The sequence below is a fragment of the Zingiber officinale genome, chromosome 2B (genome assembly GCF_018446385.1).
Source record: "Zingiber officinale cultivar Zhangliang chromosome 2B, Zo_v1.1, whole genome shotgun sequence".
NCBI classification, from domain to species: Eukaryota; Viridiplantae; Streptophyta; class Magnoliopsida; order Zingiberales; family Zingiberaceae; genus Zingiber; species Zingiber officinale.
In genome coordinates, this window is record NC_055989.1 from 54,842,202 (window position 1) to 54,858,103 (window position 15,902).

A 15,902-nucleotide genomic window follows, 5' to 3' on the forward strand; every position below is an offset into this window, starting at 1 on the left:
GCCGCGAGGTTTATAAACCTCGCGTGTGTCGTCGTCTTTTTCATTTCGCGTGCCTTTGTCTTCGAGCTCCTCTGCGATGATTCACCTTCTCTTATTCTCCGATGATCTTTTCTGTAAGCTCCCTCTCCTTTTCTTGTTCGAATCTGTTCGTTGTTCTTCTTCGCCTTTGTTTTCAATGGCCAGTTCCTCGCAAGCTCCTGTCCCTGTCTCTGGGCTCTGGTACACTTCCATCGAGTCCAGGTTCGATGGAGACGACGTTGAGAGCCTAACCTCTGCCTACCAATTTCCTCCCGGCTACCAAATTGACATTCCTTTTGCCTTTAACCAACCACATGAACCACCGCCGAGTTTTTTATGTTTCTTTAGGGATCAGTTCACCGTCGGTCTACGGTTCCCTGTCTATCCTTTTTTCTCTGCAGTTTGTAAATATTTTCGTATTTCCCTTAATCAATTAGTGTCGAACACCTTTCGGCTGCTGTGTGGGGTAGTAGTTTTATTCCGCCTGCACGATATTCCTTTGACTTCTCGGCTCTTCCATTACTTTTATTATTCGAAACTGTCTGAGCTGGGGACCTTTCGGTTCCAAGCTTGAGTGAGCTTGGTTTTCTTTGATAAAATACATTCCTCCAACAAGCATTTGAGATACTACTACTTTTTTCGCTTTCTCGAGTGGCCAGATTTTCCGACCAACTGACAGCTAGAAGTGACGAATCCACCATCGCTCAAGAATTACAAAAGCCGATCGGACTATCTCCAGGTAACTTCAAGCTTGGCCGGTCAGAAGTACCACATCCATAAGTTGTTGCTGGAGGGCGTCCTCTACTTGTTTGGCTTGAGTCCGATCCGCACAAAACTTCCGTCCAGCCTAGGTGTGCTCTTTCTTTTCCTAATCTTTAAATCTAACTGATTTTTCCTCCTCTTTTGCAGCTCGAATCATGTTGCGAGCACGTTTGGTCGACAAATGCAAGCTCGCAGACGCAGAGATCAATACTGCGGTCGTGGCCAAGCTGGAGGGTCGCGGCCTGCAGTCGGTCAGCTCCCACGAGGGTCCGCTCGGCGACGAGGAGGGAATGCAAGCGCTAGGGAGTGTAGATGACTGCTAGTGGAGTGACAACTACAGCGGACCTTTCAATCGAATGGTCGTCGATGATTCCGATTGCGGTCGCTTCAGAGTCAGCTACTTCCGGCGAACCCCTGCGACAGTGCAAGAGACGCTGAAGGAAGCTCCGAGCTATCGAGGATTTAGAAATCAAAAACAAAGAGTTTTGGGTGTTAGCTCAGAACCTGAAGGAGGCGGAGGCCTCCCAGAATGCCGAGCGGGAGGGTCGGTCGGTCGAGCACTCCGCCGCGAAGACCCAGCTTCCGACGAAGGATGAGGAGCTGGCCAAGTGGAAGGCGGACGTGGAAGCATCCCGAGCGGCCCTCGAGGCTTATCAGGGTGTTGAGTCCAGCCGATTTGAGCTCATGAAGCGGGACTATCTCTGCTCGGACGCCTTCAATGACTAGCTCATCGATCGGGCGCTTTGTCTCTTCAACCTTGCCCTCGATGGGACGCTTGACCAGCTGAGGGGCGGCAGCTATATCTCGACCGCTCTGACAAACAAGGTTATCAACCGGGACAAGATGTCCGAGTCGCTGCCCAACGATGTGTTGGATTACCTTGAGTGAACCCATTCCTGCGAATCTTGTCTCATTTAGTATTGCTCCTTGTAAAAATTCTAAGTGTTAATGGAAGATTGCTTGTTCAGACTTCAGCGGCTTTTCCTTTTATGCGTTGATCTCTGCTCTGCTCTAGTAGGACTACGAACTACTTACTGTTTTTGCGAAAAATTTCTTAAGTGTGGCTCCATGGACTACTGATCAGCGACGTTATACTTGTCGATCATCTTTATTCGTAGAAGGCTTAACTTTAGAGCGGTCGATCAATCATTTTTCGTTATAGCCTCAGGTTTAAAGTCAATGCTCGACTGTTGACGAAGATCAGGATTTAACGTCGTCACTCGATGGTTAAAATGCATAGACACAAGTTTAAGGTTGGCGCTCGACCGTCGATGAAGACGAGAGTTTAAGGTCACCGCTTGACCGCTGACGTAGACGAGGGTTTAAGGTCGCCGTTCGACCGCTGATGTAGACATCAGCAAGGGTTTAAGGTCGCCGCTCGACCGTTGACGTAGATGAGGGTTTATAGTCGTCGCTTGACTTTTAACTTGGCCGATTGACTCAAGAATTTGAAACACTTGTAATTTTATTCATATTTATCCTGCATCCAGAAGCCATACATGCAGTTATATAGGTATATTTATATTTATTCACGCACCTCTCACCTGGCCCTATAGGGTTGGAGATGGTTCGTGCTCCACGGTCGCTCGAGTTGTCTTCTGTTTTCGTCCTCCAGATAATAGGCTCCCAAGCGAACCTTCTCCACGACCTTGTAGGGTCCCATGGGGCTTCGACTTTGGTGACATCGCCGATCGGCGTTATTCTCTTCCACACCAGAACACCGACTTGGAAGGATCTCGGGATCACCCTCCAGTTGTAGTTCTGCTTCATCCACTGCCGGTATGCCATTAGCCGAACGACAGCCTCATCCCGCGCCTCATCCACCAAATCGAGATCCAAAAGTTTTCGTTCGGCGTTCCCCTCATCGTAGAGCTACATCCGATCAGATTTTACATCGACTTCCACCGGGACTAACACTTCACCGCCGTACACCAGATGAAATGGTGTTACGCCGGTCGTCTCCTTTGGAGTCATGCGAAGGGCCCACAAGACGCTGGGGAGCTACCCAGCTGTCTCCTGTATGGTCGAGCCGAGCTCGTAGACCTCTGAGGATCTCGCGGTTGGTGACTTCCGTTTTACCATTGCTTTAAGGGTAAGTCACTGAGGTGAAGGATTGCTGAATGCCATAGCCTTCACACCACTTCCTGAGCATCCGACCGGCAAACTGCCTCCCATTGTCTAAGAGGAGACAGCGGGGGATGCTGAATCGGCACAAGATGTTCTGCCAGACGAACTTGATGACCATTTGCTCGGTTATCTTTGCTAACGGCTCGGCTTCCATCCATTTTGAAAAATAATCTATGGCGACGAGTAGGAATTTTCGCTGAACGATCGTCATTGGAAACGGTCCAACGATGTCCATGCCTTATTGGTCGAACGGGCAAGACACGACGCCTTCATCTCCTCGGTCGGTTGGTGCTGGATATTATGATATTTTTGGCACGACAGGCAAGTGGCCACTACCCGAGCAGCATCTTCCTGAAGTGTGGGCCAAAAATATTCGGTTAGGAGGATCTTCCGGGCTAATGAGCGGCCACCCAGTTGACTTCCGCAGGAGCCTTGATGTACTTCTTGGAGGATATACTTTATGTCTTCTGATCCAACGCACTTGAGCAGTGGCCTCGAGAAAGCTCGCTTATAAAGTTGGTCCCCGATCAGCATAAAGCGTCCGACCCTCTTTTTCAGTAGATGAGATGCTTCCTGATCGTCCGTTGCGCTCCCCGATCGGAGGAATTCAATCAACGACGTCTTCCATTCGCTTGGAAAGGCTATTCCCTCCATCCGATTGGTGTGCGCCACTAGTAAGACCTGTTCGACCGGCTGGCTTATCACGATCGGCGATAATGAACTAGCTAATTTAGCCAGTTCGTCCGCTGCTTGATTGTCTGATCGGGGGATCTTTTGTTTAATGACCTCTTGGAAATTTATTCTCAACTTCTTGAAGGCTTCTGTATATAGTTTGAGTCGGGAGCTGCTTATTTCTAACGTCCCTAACAACTACAGTGACTAACTGAGAGTCCGAGTGAATGAGGACTTTTGTAGCTCTAACGTGCCGAGTTGTCTGCAGGTCGTGTTGTTAAAGGCGCGCTTGAGGTGCGCCCGAGGCGCTAGGCACACAAGGCGCTGGGAAGAACGCCTCTTCCCACGCAAGGCGGGGCGTTGTTCGCCAAGCGCACGCCTAGGCGCGCCTCGTGCGCCTTTTCACCTCAACGAAGGCGCGATCGAGGTGCCGCGATCGATCGTGAACAAATTTGGATTTAAAACAAAAAAAAACATTCCAAATCAACGTTGTTTGGAATTAGGGCTTGGGAAACAGGAGCAGAAAACGCAGGAAGGGAGGAAGAGAACGCAGGAAGGGAGGAAGAAACTAAACCCATTTCCGTCCGCCGTCGCCATCGCTGAGTCGCACCATCACTGAGTTGCGTCATCGCTGAGTTGCAAAAGTTTGTTATTAAAGTGCTTAGCCTCACTTGTAGTGATTCTGGTTGTGAGCGCAATTGGAGTGTATTTGAGCGGGTATGTAATAAATATAAATGTTTAATACTATTAGTATATTACTTTTATAAGTAGAAAATATTCTTTGCTATTTTATTATACTTATTGTGATTTTTGACATTTTGTAGATTCACAGCAAAAAAAAAAGGAATAGGCTAGCTCAGCGGCGCTTAAATGATTTGGTATTTGTGAAATATAATCGTGCCTTAAAACTTCGGTATGATGCACGTGATAAGATTGACCTCATCTCTTGATGATAGTAATGAGTTGATGGGTAGAATGGATGGAGAAAGTGATAATGAAGAAGATGAGTTGGTTTTTGAAGGTGATGACTTAACATGAGATGTCGTTGCTAGGGCTAGTGGAGCTGAAGAGCCTGAATATTGTACTAGAGGAAAAATTATTGCATCCATGATCTCTAGTTCACATGCTAGGCCTAAACAAGTTGAGAAGGGAAATATATCTTCCTCTATGAGACACTCATCTCTAAGACTTAGAGATGAAGAAGAAGAAGAAGAAATTGAATTTAAAGAAGAAGAAGAATACAATAAGGATGATCTTGAGCTTGATGATTAATTTGACTTATTACGCTTGTTTTGATGAACTTTGTTAGTTTAAATTAGAAAGTTAAAACTTGAAAGTTTGAAACTTTTATTAATTTTATTATGGCGTTGCTTTGCTTGTCATATTTGATATTGATGTGTGTGGAATATTAATAGTTATCATATTTGACATATTATATGAGTGTGTCAATAGTTTAGTAGTCATCAACCTCATGTTCAAGAGGCGCGCACTTCGAGCACGCCTTGCGCCTCGGGCTCTAGTAGCCCCTTTACGCCTCAGTGCGCCTCGCGCATCTAACAACATAGTCTGCAGGTCGACTATTAAGGCTTCATATTCGGCTTCGTTATTTGTTGCCCGATAGTCCAACCGAACGGACAGTTGCATTCGATCCTCCCACGGTGAAATCAACAGAATGCTGCCTTGTCGAGTAGATGAGCCGTCGACGTATATTTTCCAAATTGCATCTGGCTCGTTGTTTTGGACTTTTGTGACGAAATCTGCTAAGGTCTGGGCTTTAATCGCCGTCCTGGGCTGATATTGAATGTCGAACTCACTTAGCTTGGTTGTCCATTTGATCAGCCGTCTGGATACATCTGGGTTAAGGACTCTTCCCAGGACACTATTGGTCATCACGATGATCGGATGTGCCAAGAAGTACGGACAGAGTCTCCGAACGGCTAGCACCAATGCATACGCTAATTTTTCACCAATGCATACGCTAATTTTTCGAGACAGGTGTAGCGGGATTCTGCATCTTTCAATATATGACTAAAAAACTACATGGATTGTTGTTCGTGGCTGTTTTGCTTTACTAATGCCGAGCCAACCGCATACTCAGTAGATGATAGGTAAATCCAGAGCGGCTCGCCCTTGCTTGGCTTGGCCAATACATGCAAGGAGTTAGGTACTCCTTGAGCTCTTCTAGCGCTTTGTCGCACTCCGCGCCCCATTGAAATTTTGTAGCTCGGCGTAGCACCTTGAAGAACGGATAGCTTCGGTCGGATAATTTGGAGATGAACCTTGACAATGTGGTGATCTGTTCGGTCAGTCGTTGGGCCTCCTTCAAGCTACGAGGCGGGGGTATATCCTGTAGCGCTTTCACCTTGCTTGGATTCGCCTCGATTCCTCGCTCGGTGACGATGTATCCAAGGAAGCGGTCACTCTTTGCGTCGAACAGACATGTTCAGATTCAGTTTTATTTCGTAGGCCCTTAAGGTTCGATAGGTCTCCTCGATGTCTGCACAAAGGTCAACAGTTCGGAGGGATTTTATTAATATGTCATCGACATATACCTCCATGTTGCGGCCGATCTACCGTCAGAATACCTTGTTCATCAACCTTTGATAGGTGGCGTTGGCATTCTTCAATCCGAACGGTATGACGTTGTAGCAGTATGTTCCGTCGACAGTATGTTCCGTCGGCCGTGATGAAGCTGACATTTTCTTGATCCTTTTGGGCGAGTGACACTTGGTGGTACCCTTGGTATGCGTCGAGCATGCAGATTAGCTCACAACCCGCCGTAGAGTTCACCATCTGATCTATCCTGGGCAGCGGATAGAAATGCTTCGAGCACACCTTATTTAAATCATGGAAGTCGATGCAGACCCACCACTTGTTGCCCGGCTTGGAGACCAGCACGACATTACCCAGCCAGCTCGGGAATTGGCCTTCCCAGATGTGACTGGCCTCCAACAGTTTCTCTATCTTTGCCCGGATAATCAGGTTTTGTTCCGCGTTGAAGTCCCTTTTCTTTAGCTTCACGGGCCGAGCGTCCGGTTAGACGTGAAGCTCATGTTGAGCTACGCTCGGCGAGATACCAGGGCGCTCATGTGTCGATCAGGCGAACACATCGTAGTTTTGTCTAAGGCAGGCGACCAACTCTGCCTTCTTTTCGTTCTCCAGGTCAACGATGACGAAGGTGGTTGCCTTCGGTCGGTTGGGGTGGATTTGAACCTCCTTTTCGTCATAGACCAGCGTAGGAGGTTTCTCCGTGATAGCGTTCACCTCCAAGTGCGGATTTTTTTGAGCGGCCCTTGCTTCAGATTTGACCATCTCGACGTAGCATCGCCTAGTGGCCAATTGGTCACCTTTAACTTCACTCACCTTGTCCTTAACCGGGAACTTAATCTTCTGGCAGTAGGTGGACACCACCGCTCGGAACTCATTGAGGGCCGGTCGACCTAGTATGACGTTGTAGGCTGACGGTGCGTCTACTACAATGAAGTTTATGGTCCTTGTTCTCTTCAGTGGCTTCTCCTCGAGCGAGATGGCTAGCTTGGCCTGGAATAGCAGCAACACTTCATTGTCGGTAAAATCGTAGAGCGAGATCGTCATGGGAAGCAACTCACTACGGTCGATTTGAAGCTGATTGAACGCCTTCTTGAATATGATATTCATCGAGCTCCCTGTATTAACAAAAGTTCGATGAATAATGTAATTAGCGATTACCACTCGGATGATTAACGCGTCGTCGTGAGGGATCTCCACTTCCTCTAAGTCTCTCGGGCCGAAACTGGTCTCGGGTCCTTTGGCCCTCTCCTTACTGCAGCGAACATTGTGGATTTCAAGTTGTCAAGCATGCGACTTCCTCGCCCGGTTGGAATCATTGTCGGTCGGCCCACTGGTGATCATTCCTATTTCTCCCCGAACGGCGTTACTCCTGTTCTCCTCTTGAGCCAAAGGTTTGCCCTGCTCGACCAAAGCTCAGGTAGGACTCCGGTTGTTCCCCCTCTGAGATTGATGAAGGCGTGGCTCGGCCACTGTCCTTTCTTCCTCCCTTCGCCCGGTTGATCAACGTCTATTTCGCCGATCAGGAGATGGGGATCGATGGAGATATTCCCCCGAAGTATCGTGGAGCCGACCTGCTAGCTATTGGCGTCAGGTCGTAACAGTCCCGTGTGTTGTGTGTCGCCGACTGGTGGAAGGAGTAGAACAGCGGCGCCCACACCTTGCCTTTTGCAGCCTTTGGGCGACCGGCTGCCACATGCTACATGACATACGTCCTGGGCTCATGGTGTGGTTGGGCTCCTCCCAATCGAGGCCCTGTAGGGAGTTGATGGTTGCTCGACTGTCGCCGTTCAGATGCTCTTGCAGGTTCGGCGGGCGTCTCCCTCCTCCTTGTCGTCTGGGTTTCTTCCACGTTGATGTATTTTGTGGCCTTCCTTTGCAGGTGGCCAAAGTCCTTTGGTGACTTTCGAATGAGCGATCGGAAGAACTCGTCCTCGGTGAGCCCCTAGGTGAAGGCGTTTACTAGTATGTCTAAGAAGACCGCTGGGATATCCATGACCACCTGATTGAAGCGCTGGATGTAGACCCTCAATGCTTCCCTTGGGCCCTGCTTCAGCGAGAACAAATTCACGCTCGTCTTCTGATGACGACGGCTACTGGCGAAGTGGTGTATGAACGCCGTTCGGAAGTCCTTAAAGCTATGGATTGATTCGTTCGGCAACTTCTTGAACCAGTGTTGTGCTGACTCAGAGAGAATGGTGAGAAAGACCCGACACTTCACTCCATCGATGTACTGATGAAGTGTGACCGCGTTGTTGAATTTGGCCAAGTGGTCGTTCGGGTCGGTAGTTCCGTTATACTCTTCGATTGCTAGCGCCGTGTAGTGCCTTGGCAGACGGTCGTTCAGAATCCCCTGCGAAAATTGTTGATTGATTCGCTCGGGCGAATCATCCTCTCTGGGTGCCTTCCCTTTCTTTGCGTCCCGAACGAATACATCATTTGAAGAAGATCCCCCGATCCTTGTCTGCTCGGTCCCGTTCCTTCGGTGGGGCCTTGAACAATGCTCGGTGGATGGGGATAGGTGCATTGGGTCTTGTTATTCTCTCGAGAGGATATTCGGTCCTCTCGGTCACCGTGTTCAGCTGGTCGATCGGCTGCTGATGCTGCGGGTTTTTGCACTTGGCGTTCGGCCAGTGCCTGTTGTTGTTGCTGCTCCACTATCTTAGCAGCTCGGACTTGTACCAGCATGTCGAGCTCCTCTTGTGTCAACGTCACCGTGGTGAATCGTCCAGTGTCCTCCATCCTTTCGTTCGGATGCAGGCTACGTTCTCATAGACGACGCTAAAATGATCTTGTCCGAAAGCGGGAAGGTGGAAAACTGGAGATGTGGCGGCTTCGCTGACCGACGGTAGACCTCGCTCCGCTCTGTAAAAGAGTAACGTCAGTCTCGAGCCAGGGATGGGGTCCCTTGCGTTGACCCTCTGACGCTCAAGTCAGTCACCGGGACTGTAGAAGAAGTGGAGCAACAGTAGAACTAGCACAAACAGTAATAACGCATACCTCCGTTAGTGATGGACCCCCTTTATATAGAGCCTTGGTGGACGATGTGCGTGCTTCTCGAGGTATGAGCTCGTTCTCTAATATGTCCTATGAAACGATTTGACACTATACCTTAACAGAGTATGCATATCCCTGACAAGATAGTAGAAGCTTTACCGTACGATCCGCCTGTCGACTATGCCTCGTGTCAGTGACATTATCTCTTAAAAGGATGTCGAAAGATATTACAATGATCCCGTTGCTTAGCCGAGCGGGGTAGTCGCTCGGCCGGGACCGCTCCGTCCACAGCCAGGTCCCGTTGCTTGGCCTCAGTTGCTCTTCCGTGCGGTGACTGTGTAGTAATATGCCTTCCCTCGTTCGGACAAACTATCCGGTTTCCCTCTGTATCCTGCTGCTCCGTACTGAGCGTCTGTTGTCTTATGTATCATCCCGAGCTGGACGGGTGGTTAACTCGGATATGTCTCCTCCCGGTCAGACCCTGACTGACCCGACCGACCATTGCAATTGTCCTCCGTTCGACCCTTTGACACCTGGGCGTTGACCACCTTGATTTTGACTTACACCTTGGCAGTTGACCCCGTGCTAGATGGGCCTCTTTATATTGCCGCATCAACAAGCAATAAACATATCATTGCATAGGAAAATGTCCAAATACAAGTTCATACATCACATCGCATCATAACTACTTTTTACATCCTAGATCTAGAGATCTACTCCACTGCAAGGGAGATATAACCAAGAGGCGATAAATATAGCATCTATAACTCAAAACATGAATTGAGAGAGAAGATGAATGTTTATCTTTGAAGCGTGACGTCCTTGGAGACATTCCCTTATTCCGGAAGTGGACAGATCGGTGAAGATCGACGAGGATGAAGCCTAAGGCTCCCCCAAGGGGGAAAACCCTTCCTCAATATCCAAGATGATTGAAAAGGGGAAAAAATCCCTTTAAATGGAGCTAGCACGACCCTAGCCACAGGTCGTGCCATGACCGTGCCCAAGGGGCATGACTAAAGCCTGTTGGCTGCTAGAACTAGCGCATGGCCGTGTGGAATCCACATGGCCTGAGTGAAGTTAGTCTCTGGATGTAAGACACGACCGTGCCAAAAGGCACGACCCGCTCCAATTGAGCTCTGGAGAAATCACACGGTCGTGTAAATCTACACGGCCTGAAGCTGTCGGTCACGGGAACTACCACACGACCATGCCTGGGGCACGACCATGTTCTTGTTGCGTTCGGGGTAAGAGGCACGGTCGTGCCAAGAGGCACGGTCGTGCCAAGAGGCATGACCTTGTTCTGCTCTCTTCTCCACATGCTTCTTCTTAGAGCATTTCCGCTTCGTTTTTGCTCCAAAAGCGTTCCTGTCATCACAAAATGCACAAGAGCAAATCTCCGAACCTAAAGTAGTCGAAATATGATATTATAATAAAATAGGGTGCAATAAACATAAATTATACTCATGAAATACAAGTAGATGTGCGTCAAAATATGCATAAAAGTATATATAATCTACGTACATCACATTCCCAGACTTAAACTTTTGCTTATCCTCAAGCAAAATCCGCATCTAAACTTATGTGGTTAAATAATACATCATAATCTCTAGCAAGTCGATCAAATTCTATCAAATAATTTTATTGGTGAGGAAGATGCAAAATTTGTTTGAGTACGGCTTAAGTACTAGTTCACCGTGCTCAGTGCAAAAGTGGCTAAATTTTTTAAATTTTAATCTTTAAGCCTAGTCAAGTTATTATAAAATTGTGTTCCTTATGCTTCTGGAGATAGACACTTACTTGCCACACGCTTGGTTCATATATCTAAAACTACACAAGGTTTCAAAGGACTACTTGAAATTAAGAGAAACATTATATTTATTTCCCCAGTAACCTAACTCGGGATAAATTGTTAGTTTACACTCACGACAATTGTTTTTTTAATCCTTTATTCATATTTTTTTTTAGTGCTTGAAAGATGTAGTACTAATACAAATACAAATATATAAATGTAAATACAGGAATTTTGATTTTTCCAAGTGAGTTGTCATGATCCGAGATCATCTAGTAACTAAAATATAATTAAGAAGTTACCTTAGAAACCCAAGTACTAGTCCAGTTTTATGAGTTGATTATTTTCAGAGTTATCAATCATTAAATTAGACAAGGTGTAAAGTGATCTTAAAATAAAGCCAACACTCAAATTTCTACTAAAACCATTGCTCACTTTATGCTATTATAGATAGGAAAAGATAGATCACTAAACATATTAGCATCATAAGTAACTAATAAGCCATATGAAATCTAGAACAAGCATACTAGTATTTTATATTAAGGAACAAACAATCATTATGTGATGAATGATGCAACTAGTAAAAATTTTATTATGTAAAAAGAAATGTAATAAAAATTAAAGAATATGATAAAATTAAATTAAACCCAATACATCCCTAGACTTAAACTTTTCATTGTCCTAATGAAAATTAGAAATATAATATGGAGGAGATTTGAAGAAAAGTTACTAAATGATACGTGCAAATGCCCAAGTCATTAACTTCTCCATCGGGTAGCCACGCTCCTAATCTTTGAATCCTATACAAAGAAGATAGACATGAAAAATTAAGTAGAGGATTTGAGTTCTTAATAAGAAACTAAAAACTGAAATGAAAACTAGAAAAGAACTTGGGTAACTCCCAAGAAGTGCATGTTTTAAGTTATTAGCTCGACCACCTAATTAGATTCATCTAAATCTCGCTCTTGGAGGGGTAAGATATTTCAACACCCTCTTACCATAGGTTCTTATTATGGAGAGAGTTTTCATCATAGGAGCTACAAAGTGAAGTATCACTCTCTCCATCTTCGTCTTCTTGAAACTTCTTTCAGGTGGTCGAAGATGATTTAGATTGAGCTTCCAATTATAGGTCCCATAAAAATTTGCACATTCAAAGAAAGAGCACACCTCCCATACAAGAGAAAGATAAGAAATAACACTAAAAATACTAGGCTTAACAGAGCATGTATTAAAAGATGAATTACATCTAATAAAATCAATAACAGGTACCTCTATGAAAGTTTTTAAAAGATCACTAGTGATACTTACTTTACATTTCGGAGAGGTACATGAAAGTTCTAAATAGGTGGATGTGTCTTCTTTAGGATTAAGTACTGTTCTGGCTTTGGCTTTGGCTTTGACTTTGACTCAGGTGAAAGTGCAACTAAAGGTGATGATTTTTGAGACTCTGTCGTCTCTGCAGAAGTCCCTACACATTGATCCACAATATGTTCAATTCTTACAACTCTCATAGACTCAAAGGGTTTTGTGGATAAAGGAGGTGATTTTTGAGATGCTGCTTCCATAACACAGCTCCTTACACTTCCATATCATTAACATCATCACATACAGTGAAAAATATACCAACATCAATATCATCTACAAGAGAATCAATTATAGGAGAATCAACAACTTCATTTGCAGTCTTAAATTGATCTAGTTCATCATATTCATCATCTGAAAATTCTATTTTACTATAATTCTAGGAGGTAGATCTAAAAACTTGTTATTTACTGCATTATCATTACAATCCTCATCTTTATACACATCAAGAAATTTACACTCAACAATATTGATATCACAGAATTTGCTAAAATCTTTATTATTGTTGGCCCCGACTAGTCTTCGTAGAAAAGGAATTCTTAGTAGAGGCCTTGGGAAGGATTAATCTTTCTTTTTCTCATATTTCCTTTGTGCTCGTGGCGGAGATCCAACTTGCTTGTCTAGTGATGGTGTGATCAACCATTGAAGGAAAGGTACTTGTGGTCTTTGGACACTTTCTGGAGTAATGGAACTGAGTTTTGTGATTTTCTATTGTTCTTTTCCTCAATTCTATATAAGTCCTTCAAAAATTCTTCATAATTCTTGTCACTTCTCAACTTAATATCGTTATAATGTTCACTAAACCTTGTTTGAATAGGAGGGAGGTCATGTTTGAACTATTTCGAAATTATGCTAACAATCTTTGCCTTTAATTGTTCGAACCCCTCATTCCGTGACTTGTGATTGTCAAAACTCTTGGATGGTTGAATTGTAATTTGTTTGGCAAACTCTTTTGCCTTAATGGCTTGCACTTCTGAAGTTCTTGAGAGAAATTCCATCCAACTTTTATCTGACAATTCATGAAGGCTTAATGTCACTTGATTAATTAATGTGAATGCTTCATCCACACTTTTGTTCATAAAGAACTTCCAGTAGATGAATCCAATAATGACTTATCTGAAAATGAAATCCTCATATAGAATATGTGTAATTGTAGCCATCTTTCTAAATCATAATGAGGACACTGTCTTAATAAACTTTTGAATCTCTCCCATACTTCAAAAAGCGATTCTCCATCTGCTTGAGCAAAACTTGTAATGTAATTCCTCATATACACTGTTCTGCTTGGAGGATAAAAATGATTTAGAAATCGCTGCTCCAATTGTTCCCAATTTGTGATGCTTTGAGGACGGAGAGAATAAAATCAAGTCTTTGCTTTGTCTTTGATACTGAAAGGGAATGTCATCAACTGAACTGCATTCGCTGACACCTCTTCACAATTTACCATGTTGCAATATTCAAGAAATTCTTCAAGGTGCAAGTATGGGTTTTCTGATACTTCTCCAAATTTATGATCTTGTATCATGGTAATTAACTCTGGGTCCAGTTGGAAATTTTTTTCTTCGATATGAGGTTGTACAATGAGAGACATAAATCTTGTAGAATGGGTGCAGAAAATTCTCTTAAAGACCTGCTTGACATGTTCGTGTTCATGTCTAAAAAAAAATTGAGAAAAAATAAAAATACAGAATTAAGAACAAGAAAATGCAGAAATTAAGAAAATGAAAAACTGAGTTAAACTAATAACAAGAAAAAATAAATGCGGAAATGAAGACAAACAAGGAAATGAAAATTCTATTAACAAATCTAGAGTAGATCATATGCTAATTTACTAATGTTAATCGAAAATAGTACTCGACAATGACGGCAAAAACTTATTACGAAGCCGCAAGTGTACAGCTACATCGTCAGTAATATAAAAGATTATCGAAAGATTGTTGATTAAGCACTAGTTGATTTCGCATAGCGCGAATTCCCAAGACAAATGAAAGGTTGGTTGGAAAAGAGAGTAAGAGAAAGATTAAGGAGAAGGAGAGAGAAGGAATAAGAGATGATCTTGGAAGAGGATGAATGATAGATGTTAGGATTTCGGTTTCGTTACGATGCTAGTTAATGTCCCTTTGCATTGTTCATCTACCTAATTCCATGCTTACACTCGTGTAGAGATTCTAACTAAAGCCTAGCACAACCCCGCGTAGGTTGCATCGGAGAGTCTTCCCAAGTTCTAACGCTATTAAGAGGTAACCTAGGAAGTCCGATTAAGAGGGAATCCCGGTTACTAGGACCCCGGTCATACGTTCCTAGATTACACGGTCACTTCCTAATATTAATTTGGGAAAAACTCTTAAAACTTTAATTAAAACCCCTAGTAGAGTATTGATCCCCGTTTCAAGGGAATATCGTGAAAAGTAAGGGATACCCTTGTCACTAGTCCCATGATCTTATAATCCACGACATCTCCTCTATATGGTGACCACTTTTCTACAAATTAGTCCCTATGTTAAGATCTTTTGACTATGGAAAGTGGGTAAGTATCGATGCCTTCTGTCACTAAGAGAATAATATGTCGGGTTAAATGAGTATCCTCTATCACTAAGGATCCCCCGATTATCCAGTTTTGTAACGACCTTAACATAGAGACAAACCTCTCATGTCTTTATGTTTACACCATTCATACATTTCGTCAAACACATAAAAGGTGTAACACATAGAACAAGTAGTAAACACATCATTGCATAGGAAATTGTCCAAATACAAGTTCATACATTACATCGCATCATAACTACTTACATCCTAGATTTAGAGATCTACTCCACTGTAAGAGAGATATAATCAAGAGACGATAAATATAACATCTACAACTTAAAACATGGATTGAGAGAGAAGACGAATGCCTATCCTTGAAGCGTGACATCCTTGGAGGCGTTCTCTTGGTCTGGAGGTGGACAGATCTGTGAAGATTGGTGAAGATGAAGCAGCTCCCCCAAGGGGGAAAATCCTTTCCCAAGATCCAAGATGACTGAAAAGGGGAGAACAACCCCCTTAAATAGGGCTAGCACGACCCCAGCCATGGGCCGTGCCACAGCTGTGCCCCTTGGGCACTGCCAAAGCTTGTTGGCTGCTGGAACTGGCACGATTGTGTGGAATCCACACGGCCTAAGTGAAGTTAGTCTCTGGTTGTAAGACACAACCGAGCCAAAAGGCACGACCCCTGTCACGCCTCCAGAGAAGTCCCTACCGAAAAATTTCGGCAGCATCTCCCCTGTACCGGTGACAATCTGAAGCAATAAATACATACATACTCAACATATAAACATAACCCACAGCCCACACGGCTGGATATAAGCACACAACCACGCAGTTTAAAAGATACAGCCCACTCGGCTGGATAGAAATGAAAACACAACCACGCAATATATAATAACAGCCCACACTGTTGAAAGTAAACGCAGCGTAAAATACAAAATAATACGAACGTAAGACCAACAACGACACTAATAAAAATACCTGCAATCACCAGACTTGACTCCAAAATTCGTATCGACTTATTGAAAAGCAAAATACACAGAATCAACATTCCACCCAAACATTAACAAAACCAAACAGAAAACTATCCTCGAGTGTGACG

The 15,902-nt window shown here is 44.3% G+C and overlaps 1 protein-coding gene and 1 non-coding gene across 5 annotated transcripts in view; both read left to right on the top strand.

Moving 5' to 3' along the window:
• The window catches only part of LOC122045655 (OVARIAN TUMOR DOMAIN-containing deubiquitinating enzyme 3-like), a 40,469-nt gene that overhangs the window by 19,043 nt on the left and 5,524 nt on the right, over positions 1-15,902 (top strand). The window lies entirely within an intron of this gene.
• Positions 13,441-13,546, top strand: LOC122049805. Its single transcript, XR_006131061.1, has one exon. It is a non-coding gene; the product is annotated as a small nucleolar RNA R71 (small nucleolar RNA).